Source organism: Sorex araneus, chromosome 2, assembly GCF_027595985.1.
Source record: "Sorex araneus isolate mSorAra2 chromosome 2, mSorAra2.pri, whole genome shotgun sequence".
Classification (NCBI taxonomy): Eukaryota; Metazoa; Chordata; class Mammalia; order Eulipotyphla; family Soricidae; genus Sorex; species Sorex araneus.
In genome coordinates this window covers 161,836,647-161,846,180 of record NC_073303.1, presented here as the reverse complement: position 1 = coordinate 161,846,180, position 9,534 = coordinate 161,836,647, and the positions used below count along the sequence as shown (strand labels likewise).

Sequence of the window (9,534 nt, the reverse complement as noted above, 5' to 3'; positions counted from 1 at the left end):
GGGTGAGTATAAGGCTGCCAGATTTAGTAGATACAAACCCAATGCCTAGTTAAATTTGAATTTCAAATGAATAACAAATAATTTTGGTACAAGTATGTCTTAAATATTTCATGGAATATACATATCATAAAGTTATTTACTCTTCATTTAAATTGCAAATACAACTGAGCATCTTGTATTATTAACTGCCAACCAAAAATGAGGGCAGGGAGGAGAGGTAAGAAGATTTATAATTCTTATTTTGCTAAGTGACTATTTTCTTCTGGTATAATAGATGGTGACTCATATGGGTCAATTTAAGGATTCTTTGAATGCATCCTCATAGGGGGCCTCTCCAACCACAATCCTCAGGACTTGAGTTATACTCTTTGTTCCCTCCCCCTGTTGTAAACTGCCATGTTTGGCACCAAATTCATAACTGGCATACTCCCAACCTGTTATTTCCTACAGTTTACTCCTGGTGAGTGGAAAGCAATCAGACATCATTATTTGCATCCGGTACCAAGCTCTAAATTGGCCAACAAGGCTCTAGACGGGCAGCTTTCATATTTATATTTCCTAGAAGGAAATGGAGTTCTCCTTCTGGCTATGCAGGGGAAGGTGCTCCCCGGCGTGCTGTCACGATGGGGACGTCGGATTTGCTGACCCAGAAGGCCATCGCCAACAGGATGAAAACCAAGGGGCTTCAGAAGCTGCGTTGGTACTGCCAGATGTGCCAGAAGCAGTGCCAGGAGGAGAACGGCTTCAAGTGTCATTGCATGTCCGAATCTCACCACAGGCAGCTCCTGCTGGCCGCAGAACATCCTCAGTACTTCGTGGATACTTTCTCCGAGGAATTCCAAACGGCTTTCTCTAGCAGCTCTGGAGGCGCTTCGACACCGAGAGTGTCCACAACAACGTCGCCTACAACAAGTACGTCCGCCAGCGGGAGCACGTCCACATAAATGCCACCCGGTGGGATACGCTCACCGACTTCACCAAGTGGCTGGGCAGGGAGGGGCTGTGCAAAGTGGAGGAGACCCCCAAAGGCTGGTATGTTCAGTATATAGACAGGGACCCCAGAGCAATCCTCCGGCAGCTGCAACTAGACAAAAAGCAGCATCTTGACGAGGAAGAGAGAACAGCCAGATACATTGAAGAACAAGCGAGAAGAGGTCCGGCGGGAAAAGAGCAGGAGGTCCCCGTCTTTACCGAAATAAGCAGAGAAAATTAAGAAAGAATCACCTTTGATTTGAATAAGGGAGTGGGCAGCTGAGCAATGACCACCTCCAAATCCAGCCTTTGGGACCAAGTGTCTTAACCCTAACCCTAACCCTAACCCTAACCCTAACCCTAACCCTAACCCAATGATAATGATAAGATTCCACACTAGGGCCTGTGGCATTGGCCAAGTGAAAACAATCTTGGAAGATCTCAGAATATGTTTTCTTCTGCCCAAGAAGAAAAAGTCTACCCTGGAAGAAATCATAGAGACTGAAATGAATAAGAGTTCCCAGACAGCTTACTGGCTACAGTCATAAATCACTCTGAAAATCATCACCAAAAAGCTGGGTGATAAATATTCCAAGAAGGGTGTTTTGACAGAAGTGATTGACGGGTCCACAGCTGTGGTGAAGATGATCCACTGCGGGGATAAGCTGAAGCTGGACCAGACTCCCTTGGAAACCGTCATTCCCGCGCCAGGAAAGAGAATCCTAATTTTAAATGGAGGCTACAGAGGAAATGACGGTACCTTGGAATCCATAAACGAGAAGGCATTTTCAGCTGCTGTGGTCATTGAAACTGGCCCATTCAAAGGACACAGAGTTGAAAGAATTCAATATGAAGACATTTCTAAACTTGCCTAATTTGAACCTTGGTTAGTCCATTAAGATCCCGAAGCATCCAATTGTTGTTCAATGAAAAGTTGAGACTGTTTCAGGGTGTTTTTCGGTTTTTTTCTGTATAAAGAGCTGGAGCGATAGCACAGTGGGTAGGGTGTTTTGCACACAGCTGACCTGGGTTCAATTCCTCCGTCCCTCTCGGAGAGCCGGGTAAGCTACCAAGAGTATCCCGCCGGGGCAGAGCTTGGCAAGCTACCTGTAGCGTATTCAATATGCCTAAAACAGTAACAACAAGTCTCACGATGGAGATAGTTACTGGTGCCCACTCGAGCAAATCGATGAACAATGGGACAACAGTGCTACAGTGCTACCGAAGGAGTCAGCTTCAATCTCAATGGAAACAATCTGTATTAAAGTGTAGGATAGCTCTTGCCTGCTAGTCTAATGTAGAATATGGTAACTTTCTCAAATGAAAAAGATCAGGGACCCAATTATGGTTACCAATCACGACTTGCAACATCTTTAAAAAAATCACACGAAGTCTTTGTATTCTGGAAACGTACAGAAATTATGAAATAAGTTCCAGATATTATACTTGTATAGTCTACATCCGGTGACTTAGCACTTGGAAATCTTACATCCATTTCATCTTGATGCCTAGTTGAAACAGCAATTTTAACATTCTGTTTTATATGTTTCTTTTCTGGGAAAATTCTCACAACTTTTAATATAGCATACACTATGTATCTACGCTAAGAGGTTATACTTATAGCAGTCAATCCCAAATCTACTTAACTATATATATTCTTTTCTTTTTCTTTTCTTCAAGATATTTTAATAAAACATGTTTTATGCTACAGTCTTTGAATATATTTCTCTAGTTTTAAGAGGAAAGATTGTAAGATAAGGAGAAGGTGGGGTCACACCTCGTGGTGCTTGGGAGCTATTCCCAGCTCTGTGCTCTCCGAGTCAGTCCTGTTGGAACTTGGAGGACCGTGTGGGATGTAAGTAAGATCAGTCACATACAAAGGATGAAACTTAATCTCTGTACTATTGCTGATACCAAGATTTTTGCAGTGATTAAGAATGAGTCCAGATCTGAATTCTGACTGTGCCACTGACTGTTTAGAGATAAACCCTATGCCCCAGTTTCTTTGATTATAAGATATGAGATGATAGTCACATCACAACATTGAGCTGCTATGTCAGCCATTCTGGTCAAATATGACACAAAATATTTGCTCAAAAAGCATCAGCTATTATTGATAGTAACAGGAATAGCATTAGCATTGATAGCAGTAGCAGTAGCATTACTAGATCAACGATAATGATAAGATCGCAAATGGTTTTTATTGCATTGAAACCTTTGTGTCATTTTTGCAAATTCATATTTCTGGTGTGGTTGGTCTAAAAAAAGTTTCTCATACATTGAAATATGGCAAAATAAATGAAAATGCCTCTGTAGCCCTTTGGACAATAGAGAAATTTTGTATGCTTTCATATTTTACTACATAAAATAGAATTTTATTATTATTTTCACAGTTTAACTATATGTAAATATCTATCATCTTTCTAGTTATCATTAAATAAATTTTAGAGGAAGGTGGATGCTTAATCTGAAAAAAAATGATGTTATGCAGACACTGAGAGGTCATCATGTTTGGTACAGTATCTGTATTGCAAACCATAATGCCCAAAAGTAGACAGAAAGTAAGAAGCAAATAAAATTTTCTGCCACAGAATCAGAGAGTGTGGTTTGGTAGGGGTGGTGGGAGAGATACTGGGGGCATTGGTGGTGGAAAATGTACACTGGTGAAGAGATGGATGTTCGATCATTGTATGACTGAAACTCAATCATGAAAGCTTTATAACTGTATCCCACAGCGATTCAATTTTTTAAAAAAATGATGTTATGATTATTAAATACCAACTATTCTATTTTATAACTTTTAAAAACTGTGCAGTCCTTTTTGTTTTGTCTGAAGCCATAATCTCATGAAGGTATAAGAGAAGCTCACCGGTTGTAAAATCAATACCTGTAAGTTCATGGCTTTCTTGTATACAAATAATGAAAGAGAAGAAAGAGATATTAGAAAAACAATCCTGTTTAGAATTGTGCCTCAGAAAATCAAGTACCTCAGAATCAGCTTAACTAAAGAGTTGAAGGACCTGTACAAAGAAAACTATGAAACACTGCTTCAGGGAATAAAAGAGGGCACGAGTAAATAGAGATTCATCCCCTGCTCATGTTCTGAAAAGATTAACATCTTCAAAACAGCAATACTCTTCAAATCATTGTATAGATTCAATGCAGTCCCTATAAGGATCCCATGACATTTTTCAAAGAAATAGATAAAACATTATTGAAATTCATATGGAAGAACAACCCCCTATGAATAGCTAAAGCAATCCTTGAGAAATAGCAGATGGAAGGCACCAGCTTCCTCAACTTCAAACTGTAGTACAAAACAGTGATAATTAAAACAACATGGTATTGGAATAAGACAGACCCACAGATGATGGAATAGAGTTGAATATACTGAAACAGACAAATATATGATCACTTAATGTTTGACAAAGGAGAAAGAAATGTGATGTGAAACAAGAAAACCTTCTTCAACAAGTGCTGCTGGGAAAACTGGACAGCTACATGCAAAAATGAACTCAGACCTAATGTCTAACGACAGGCACAAATGTCAGATTGAAATGGGTTAAAGACTTCATTATCAGACCTGAATCCATAAAGTACATGGAGGAAAATGTAGGCAAAACCCTCCATGACATTGAAGCTAAAGGCATCTTTAAAGATGAAATACCACTGACCAAACAAGTGAAAGCAGAGATAAACAAATAGGACTACATTAAGCTAAGAAGCTTCTGCACCTCAAAAGAAACAGTGACCAAGGTACAGAGACAGCCCAAGGAATGGGAAAAATTATCTACCCAATATTCACCAGATAAAAGGTTAAGATCCAAGATATATAAGGCACTGGTAGAACTTTATTAGAAAAAAACCTCCAACCCCATCAAAAAATGGGAAAAAGAAGTGAACAGAAACTTTCTCAAAGAAGAAATACAAATGGCCAAAAGGCACATTTAAAAAATGTTCTACATCAACAATCATCAGGGACATGCAAATCAAAAAACAATGAGATATCACCTTACACCACAGAGACTGACACACTTCAAAAGTAAAAAAAAAAGAACAACCAGTGTTGTCATGGATGCAGGGAGAAAGGAATTCACATTCACTGTTGGTGGAAATACCAACTGGTCCAGTAAGTTTTGAAAACAATATGGGCATTCCTCAGAAAACTAGAAATTAAGCTTTCATATGACTCAGCATTACCACTTCTGGGAATATAACCCCAACATGCAAAAGCACACATCAGAAATGACATCTGCACTTGTATGTTCATTGCAGCACTGTTCATAATAGACAGAATCTGAAAACAACTTGGGTGCCTGAAAACAGATGACTGGTTAAAGAAATAACGGTACATCTACACCATGGAATACTATGCAACTGTCAGAAAAAAATGAAGTCATGAAATTTGCTTACAAATAAGTGGACATGGAGAGTATCATGTTGAGTGAAATGAGTCAAAAGAAAGACAGAGAATGACTGTACTCGTTTGTGGGATGTATGAAAACCAAAAACAAAATACGTAGTATGAGACTAACACCCAAAGACAACAGAAACAAGGGTCAGGACAAATGACTCATGATTGGGAGCCTCAAGGGCTGGCTGGGATGGGGTTGGGTGGAGTTGGCAGGAGAGATACTTGGAGAAGGTAGTTGGGATTGAGAAGGGACTGTTATGACAGCGATGATTGGAAGGGATCGCTTTGGATGGTAGATGTGTGCTGAAAGTGGGCAAAGAATCAAACATGATGATCTCTAGGTATCTGTATTGTAAACCATAATGCCCAAAAGGAAAGAGAGACAGAGAGAGAGATTGACAGAGAGAAGAAAAGTGCCTGCCATAGAGGCAGACTTAGGGGGTGGGTGGCAGGAGAGATACGGGGGATATTGGTGGTGAGAATGTACACTGGTGATGGATGTGGCTTGGAACATTATATAACTGAAACTCGCTCATGAAAGCTCTATAACTATCTTATAGTGATTTAATAAATCATAAATAAATAAGAGAAGCACACAATTTGCATCAACATTTTTGGCATTATTTTTCAATCAACTTTTAGTAGTATTTCACTAGAGTGTAAGACTCTGAAAAGGCAGAGAAACACTAAAACATTAGGTCCAATCAACACACCTTAAGATCATTGTGTGAGTGATATTTGTATTCCCCCTTTATTCTGTGGAGGGGAGCACCACAAAAGTGAAACCTTGATGAGCTGGTAAAAAGTCCAAGACCGATGTTGAGTTCTGAGAATTCTTGCGACTTTGACTACCAAATATATTTAAAGATTCAAAATATTGAATTTGTAAGTGAGCAAGCCATATAAGTACCATGCGCTAACTGACTGCACCACTGAAGCAAGAGGGGCTAGAGCAATAGCACAGCAGGTAGGGCGTTTGCCTTGCATGCAGCCGACCCAGGTTCGATTCCTCTGCCCTTATCGGAGAGCCCGGCAAGCTACCGAGAGTATCTCATCCCCACAGCCGAGCCTGAAAGCTACTTGTGGCATATTCGATAGGCCCAAAACAGTAAGAATGAGTCTCACAATGGAGCCCACTCAAGCAAATCGATGAGCAACAGGATGACAGTGATACACTGAAGTGAGCAAGCATGAAGAGTCTCTATCTTCTTGTAATCTCCATTTTCAACCCCCATCCTCATTCCCCACTTTGATGTTTTGCCCTGTCTTTCAACCCTAAGAGATGTTCTCATGTTCTGTGTATTAGTTACAGATGGCGATTGGAAAAAGGAGAAAATAGCAGATCCCCTGGGAATTCTTCTGAGGCTTGTCTTTCCCAAGATTTCACTCTTCTTGGTAGAAAAATCAACAACAGGCCTACTGGAAGGAGTGTCCACAGTCACTGTGTTCACTGGTCACATGGCCAATTGTCTGACATTGTCATATGGAAAAGACCATCACCAAGGAGCCATTAACCTCTGATGAGAGTCTTGTCCACTTTTCGAGAGAATTCTCTCCTGGTCTGCTCACACAATTCATTTCTTCTAATGTACTTTTTCAATGGGAGCCCTGTTGTAGCCCCTTACCCCAGCCTAAGAACAAGATGGGTTTTTATTTTTTATTTATTTACTTATTTTGCTTTTTTGGGTCACACCTGGCAATGCTCAGGGGTTACTCCTGGCTCTGCACTCAGGAATTGCTCCTGGCAGTGCTTGGGGGACCATATGGGATTCTGGGAATTGAACCCAGGACAGCCGCGTGCAAGGCAAACACCCTACCTGATGTGCTATTGCTCCAGCTCCAAGATGGGTTTCTATTGAGACATGAGTCCTCCATCTTCTCAGGTTGATAGTCCTGGAATAAATGTCTTGCATCAACTGTTGTCTCCTGTTTTCAAGGTGTAAGTACCTAAACTTGAGTTTCTTAACAGAAATTAGTGTAGCCAACCAGGAGCCAGCCTCTGCATTCAGTCAGGCTAAACTCCCTGGTTTCAGGGATCAGAGGAGCTGTCTAAGCAGCTTAAGGCAAACTGAAATAGACAATTTCCCTCTGTGTATAGGGGCAGGGTATCCAAATCCCCAGTAGCTTCTGAGCTTCTGAGCTCCTGTTTCATCTTAGATAGTCTCTCATGCCAGCTTCCCTAGTATTATGTTGGTGGAGAGCAACAGTTTTGAAAATTGTTGGGGGATTCAAAGACTATGACTCAAAGTGTGCTTGACCAAAAGTCCTCTGATCCATCATTTGGGAATCTTTCAGTTTGGGACCCTGAAGTGAGATGAAGTGTATGACAAGCTATTCATACCATTGGGGTTTTGGGCAGTTTGTGGATTTTTGTCCTTTGGGACATTCAGAACCTTTGAGGCATTTATAGACAAATTAATAAGACTCTGTGACTATTACCTGTGGGGAATTAGGCCTCACACTTTCTAAATACCCCAACAGGCTTTAATTATAGGTACTGAATTAAAATTTTTTTTTCTAGTGTAGCACTGTTTAGTTTACGTATTTGCTAAGGTTTGAGGAAAGAGATCCCCAAAATGGATCTCTAAATGTCTGTGCTATCTGATAGGAGAATTGTGTCCCAAAAATCTGGAAAATGAAATGAACAATTACAAGTCCAGGTATTAATATTATTTCCTAAGAATTTCTCTAGGAGAAGTCTTGGTGAATGGTACTAAGAGGAATAGGCACTATTACCCCTGATAGGAAAACCCAGAAAGAAAAAAGATGAAAAGAATGCAAATCTTATGAAAAGTTTTAATTCTTTCCACCCTCTTGTGCCTGTTTCTACATGCTCCTCAATTCTGCAGCTACCCCAGTGCTATCTCAACTACGTAGCAACAGTTTTCCTGACAGATGAGGTCAAATGTTGACCAACTCCCCCCTCAACACCAGGGAGGGTTTGGAATGGTGATGAACCACTGTATTACATCACTTGCATTGATTACAATTTTGATGTTATGAAATTTAGATCTTAAGGGTTTAAAAAATTCTGAATGTTTCATAAAACCAAAGTGAATAGAAATGAGTTCCAGGAGAACAAATAAATGTTTATGCTGAAATGAAGCATGGAAATAAGAAAAATGAAGCATTTTGTTAGATGAGTTGTCTGACAGAAAATTGGTTGTTTCTAAAACAGGAAGGAAAAAAGATAAGACAGAATGCTAAGAAAGACATTTAAGGTAGCATTTGACCTTAGGTCTAGACCAGACATCTAAGCCTTTGCCTCTTGCCTCTAAATTATGTTTTCAAAAATTACTTTTAAAGATGCAAACCCAAAATATTTGGAAGACTTTTTTTCCAGTATGAGTCATGTAATGACTCATTATAGCATAATCTTTAGAAACACTTAAAGTTTGGTGAAGAATAATATTTTAATTTAACTACTTACCTTGCAATTGTACAAAGTTAATTCTCAATAACCGTTTTTTTCTGCTTTTTGAGTCACACTCAGTGATGCTCAGGGGTTAGTCCTTGCTCTGCACTCAGGAATTACTCCTCGTGATGCTTGAAAGACCATATGGAATGCCAGGGATTGAACCCAGGTCAGTTGCATACAAGGCAAACACCCTACCTGCGGTAATATCACTCCAGCCCCAAGTCTCACTAACTTTAAGTCAGATAATTTGACTGAACATAGAAGAGTAACTAGAGACAAAAAAGAAGAAAAGAAGAACAGAGTCTTTTTAAAAATGTAAACTGTTAGATAGGCTTCCTCAATTTTTGGTGTTCATTGGGAATCAAAGAGTGGGCGAAGAATCAAAATGAAATATATATGCAGGAAAATTGTGTGTGTGAGTAGAACAGAATGATTAAAAGAAACAGAGGCCATTTTGCTTGCAAAGAAACTGCCCGGCAACTCATCTCCAAAAGAATATGAAACTGCTAAATCATCCCAGGTAGACTGATGGGAAAGTTGCATATAAGACCATCAATCATACGGAGGCTAAATACTAACACAGAAGGATCAATTAGCACTAACCAGAATAGTAAAGCCTGTGTGTGAGAGACAAAACAGTTATCACAAATTGACTCTTATTGATCTAAGCTTTGGTCATTCCATTTGCCTTTGTGTTGTAACAAATAACATAAAGTAAATTTGTTTGTGT

General features: G+C 39.7%; 1 pseudogene; it reads left to right on the top strand.

Moving 5' to 3' along the window:
* Positions 1-623: 623 nt before the first annotated feature.
* Positions 624-1,847, top strand: LOC101552711 (DNA/RNA-binding protein KIN17-like; annotated as a pseudogene).
* The last annotated feature ends 7,687 nt before the right edge of the window (positions 1,848-9,534 follow it).